This window comes from Oryza brachyantha, chromosome 6, assembly GCF_000231095.2.
Source record: "Oryza brachyantha chromosome 6, ObraRS2, whole genome shotgun sequence".
NCBI lineage: Eukaryota > Viridiplantae > Streptophyta > Magnoliopsida > Poales > Poaceae > Oryza > Oryza brachyantha.
The window spans coordinates 6,953,410-6,959,142 of record NC_023168.2 but is presented as its reverse complement, the minus strand read 5'-3'; positions in this window follow the sequence as shown (position 1 = coordinate 6,959,142).

Sequence of the window (5,733 nt, the reverse complement as noted above, 5' to 3'; positions counted from 1 at the left end):
ACTTGTTACTGAGACCATCATCACTTGTCTGTCAGTTGCCACTGAGTCACTACTGCTATCCCTATCTATCTATCCAGCTATCCTATCTGATTGCAGAGGTGACATACACCACACTGCTTCCTCCGTCCCAAAACAAATCAATTTTTTAGTTTTTAAATATGATGTTTGACTTTTCGTCTTATTTAAAAAAATTTTACGATTAATAATTTTATTTTTATTAGATGATAAAACATGAATAGTACTTTATGTGTGACTAATTTTTTGAAATTTTAAATAAGAATGGTCAAACACTCGACACAAAAACCAAAAAATTAGTTTTTTATGAGACGAAGGGAGTATGTTAATCATCATTACTGCAGTAACTATTGCGATCAATCGATCGTTGGATGGATCGATGGGAGTGGAGAGATGTCAGCAGAATCAGAAGAAGATTATCTCAAATTGTATATAGCATCCTATATATGCATGCGATCGATATCCCATAATACCTTTATTTGTTGATTTGTGTACTCGATGCTTTGATAATTCGTTTTATTTAAAAATTTTATAAAAAACTTAAAAAATAAGTCATATATAAAGTACTATTTATGTTTTACCATCCAGTAACAATAAAAATATTAATCGTAAAAATATTTTAAATAAGACGAAGAGTCAGAATATTGTATTTAAAAACTGAAAATTAAACTTAATATGGGACGGAGACCGCAGTAGCTAGCTAGTGCATGCGACGACAAGAATTAAGCTGGCGTTTTGTATAGTATGTAGTGATGGTCCTTTTGCTTAAGCAATTGATCGCTGTGTCCGACGGCTGTTGTTGAGAAAACTACAGCCATCGATCGATGGATGACTATGCATAGGCATAGCTATATAGCTGTTCCTTCTTTTGTTTGCTTTCTTCCACTGTTTCTGTGTTCTTCCTTACGTACTGGAGAGATAAGGGGACATGAGACTGCTGGCGTTGCTGCTAGTAGACACGCACATTATATTGTTAGATGGGTTTTTACTTAGGCTTAGGGCTTTTAAACTCGTCTTGGTTTCATGTGAAACTCGCTGAAAAATAATGTGTAGTTTATATTATTAGATATAGATGGTTGAGGCCTGGCCCAGTGACTCTTAGATCCAATTACAAATGATCGAAAGTTTATTCTAGAAGCCTTAACTATGGGCCGAGCTTCATTCACGTATATCGGTTACAAAAACGGGTATAGAAGGTTGCCAAACTCTTAAATCCAATGCAAACCGAGTTGCTTGGCAATATTGAGAGCGGTTTTTGCTGACATGGCAACTATGTGGCTTGTGTGACTTGGTATTTGTCCCATGTGATGTTGGCACAGAGCTTACATGGCACTATAAGCAAAAATAAATAAATAATTAAAAATATGTAGGATTCATATGTCAACTAAACAAAAATATAAAAAATAGTGGGACCCACACTTTAATACCCTTCTCTCTCCCTCCCTACTCTCTTTCCACCATATTCTCTCCCAATGGAGGTGGAGGGAGATCATCGACGCGCATCCTCTAGGTCCGATCTTTGAGCTCCTCACTAGGGCCCGTGGCTAGCCTTCCTCTTCCTCCATTGCACAATGCTGCAATGGTGATGATGGACATTGCAAGAGAGGCAAGGGAGGAGGAACGGAGGGGATATGGACAAGGGTGCTAGATGAGGTGGTAGCAGTGGACCTCAAGATCTCACCACAAGGTCATCGCAATGGATATGAGGTTATCGCCTTTCTAGAAATCTCTTCTCATGGTGCGGTTGAGAAAGAAGATGACCATGGTGGAGTACCCTAAAGATGAGCTCTACCACTACGAGCCTCAGTCGTGTTTAAGTTATGATCCAAATTTATTTGTGCTCGTATAAAGGCCGATTTCCATAGAGTGAAGTGGGGGCGAAGTGGCCTATTGGGCCATGCGCTTGGGTACGCTCGGGGGTGCGGGGGCAGAGCCCCTCACGGGTTGGATTCTAGGGTTTCAATGGTGACCGAGCAAAGCAGGACTGGTTCTTGTGGAGACCGAGTAGCAACATCCATCGATACTATCTTTAACTCCCCTAGCACCACCCTCGCATGTGCCCTCGTATGACCTAAGTTTGTCACGTCGAAGGTCTCCCTCCCTATCCACAACCGTGATGGCATCAATGGTGGCGTGCTAAGTGGTCGGCATCCTTGACCACTGGCTACTCATCGACCCGGTGCTCAAAGTGTCAACTTTAGCATCGAGCATGATGACCTGCACTACTACAATGATCTTGCAGCTTGTCTCAAGTCATACAATGGCACTAAGGTAGAGAGGAGATATGTAGGTCTAACTTTTTTTTACTATATCCTAACAGACAAGTGGATTCTACTAGTTTTAAAACTATTTTTACTAACTAAACAACCACGGCCATGCATGGTACCACATAGAACAACCATCGTACTTTGTCGACTGTAGTGCCACGTAGGACGAAATTGCTATCCAAACCATCGAGGTACACGGTTTGCCTTCTTTTTAATAGTTCGGGTGAGGTTGTACATAAAGTTTTAAGAGGCGTGAATGATACTCGACTCAAAATTGAGGCACATAAAGTGCACGTTTTCTACTAGAAAAACTATGGAAAGCACGGCATAATTTTGGGCCTTCCTCTCTAAAATGATTACTAAGCTGGGCCTAAACCTTTTTCTTTTTTACGCTGGAGTTGGCCCAGAGCCTGGATTAGAGTGTCTCTCTCTAAAATTGATCATCCCCATTCCACTCAGGAAACATATTAACGTTAGCCCAATAACCAAAACGGCCCACAACTCCATTCTATCTTACGAGCAGATCAAAGGCCCTGGCATTGCAGCAATTAAAACTTGACCCCCAAAAGAAAAACGGAGTTGTTTTTACTCTAGCTTAATTAGCAGAATACAGTACAGTACGTCCAGCCTTAACTCTAGCTTAATCCGTAGTAATTACAGCACTGAAATTTTTACCCGTGCCATTAACTTTTACTAACAAACCCCCAATATTATAATTAAACAGCAGGAAAAGCTAGCAGCTACCTTGTTCGTCCCAGCCGGTGGAGATTAATAGCTCGCCAGCGGCGGCGGCGGCGGCGGCGCGACCAGTCGCCGTCGCAATCCGGTGGAGCAGTAGATACATGTACGGGTGGTACCCTCCCAAAAGTTCATTACTATGGAGGCACATTTGGTAGCTACTACTACCGTCTTGGGTTTTATATATACTTTTATATTTCTGGCCTATCCGGCAGTCAAAACTTGTAATTATTATACCAAAAATCGTACAACAATACGGTATTGCACGCACATGCCAAGTACGAATTATAAGATATGGTTGTTAACTTCTTGGTGGTTGTCACGCTTTTGACCTAATACGTGGGGTTTGGATACTCTGCGGTACTGTCTCTACAATTACGGTCGTGGGTAATATTGCAAAGGATCTTCACCGGTATATTTGACCACACAGTTGGTCTGATGTAATACTTTGTATGAAGCGGATGAATGGAAAGAATGCGCATGTTACTTGAACTTTGATCCTAAAAGATACAATATTTGAAACATTTTATACATGAATTTCATAGAGTATTATTTTTAATCTATTTTAAACGTCGTAGTAATTAATTCATTTATTGTACCTTCAAATAAAAATTGTCATAAATCATATAACTATTTAGCTGTAGACATGCGGCGAAATCATATAAAAAATTCAACGGTAAAGATAAGTTAACATAGTCTTAACTATTTCTATAATTTATAAAATAAATTTACATAATTTTAAAGGGTTATGGAACTAGCCTATGGCTTAAGCCCTAGCTATTCCAGGTCTAGTTTCGTCCCTATGAGCAGAAAAGATCATATCTCAATTTTTAGGGTTAATTGAATTAATGTCATTACAAATTGGCACAATTGAAAAAATAACATTAGTATTCACGGTACTGAGTGAATACCACTACTATTTTCTAAATTTGGAAATATGGCACTGTCAGTCATGGTTTCCATGGAGCTGCTCGCTAGTTCAGGGAGCAGAGCTTGTGGCGCAGCCGGGCGGAGCTCGTAACCTAGATCTAGCTAGCCTTGTCCTCTTTGGTGCCAGGAGCGAGCGAAGCTATTGGGAGGAGCTCATGGTAGATTGGTAGGTGGCACGAGAACGGCGAGCTTGAGCGGGTGCTGCCACCGCCGAGAGGGCCCGAGAGTCACCGTCGCTGGCCTGCCCATCCTAGAGCTCATTGGCCGACCTCCCCAGAGTTCACTAAGCCTCGTTTAGTTTCCAAATTTTTTTTTCCAAAAACATCACATCAAATTTTTAGACACCTAAATAAAACATTAAATATAGATGAACCAAAAAACTAATTGCACAGTTATGAAAGAAATCTTGAGACGAATCTTTTGAGCCTAATTAGCCCATGATTAGCCATAAGTGCTACAATAACCAACATGTGCTAATGATAGATTAATTAGGCTCAAAAGATTCGTCTCGCAGTTTCTAGGCTAGCCGTGAAATTCGTTTTTTCATTCATGTCCGAAAACCTTTTTCGACATCCGGTCAAATATTTGATATGACACTTCTTCCAAAAATTTTCTCTATCTAAACACCACCTAACATAGAATAGGAGAAAAGGAGGAAGATGGAAAAGCTAGTGCGACAACAGTGCATGGTTATAATTTTAGAGTCTCGTCGTTTCGATTCTGCTTATGCTTATAATCTAAAATTTAAATTTCTATGAAGTTGATTTTGCAGTTTATTAACATAATTTATTTACCAACATTTAACTTTATATCACTAAAAACATGTATATATAAGTTTCATTTATAAATTATTTTTTATTTATAAATATATCATTTAGCTTTTTCACATAAAAGCCGAACGGCGAGGCTCTTGGAGAAGATCAGTTACACTCACCCTACATCGTGAATAGCAATGATTTTTTTTTTCAATCTTGCCAATTTGTATGGCATGGATCCAATTAACCTAAACGTTTAAGTCTGGTGCACTTTTGATTCTACATAATTCATATTTTTTGATGCTATGTACTGATAAATCACACCTGGTTGGGTTTTACAATAATTGAGTAACATGGTAGTGGGCAGTTTGCTTTCTTCAGTACTAGTATGTACTCTCTCCGTTTTATCACGTAAGATTTTCTAGCCTTGTTTAGATTTATATGGATGCTAATAAATTTAGATATATATAAATTATTTATATACATTCATCAATTAATAAATTTAGGCAAGATAAAAAAATTTTATAATATGAAACGAAGGTAGTATCATTCTTGCCTATTTGCCTAGTACAACCTCAAGTATCTCCTTCGCTGATACTTTTGTTCGTTGACGTGTTGTTGGTACTACCATTCAAGCAAGACCCGTCGATTTTTATTGTTTTTTTCTTTTCTAGCTTCTGGGAACATATCACTCTCCTATGCTACTATGGATGTATATGAGTTTTTTTTTAAAAAAAAAGAAAAAAAAACCTGTGGTGAACTCAAATCATGTGAACTTGACCTCCAGTGTTGTATAACAATCGTCTTGGATCCTCATCTTTTTGCTTCTGCTTCTGCTTATTAGCTAAAATTTAAATTTTCGATCTTAAATTTTAAGTGATTTTTACTATAGTTTATTTTTTATATTGGCTTTTAGATCGCTAAAAACACATATTAAAGTTTTATTCATAAATTATTTTCATTACAAATATGTCCTTCAACCAAGCGCTAACCCCTCGGAGTACTAGTCCAACACCAATATCACCTCA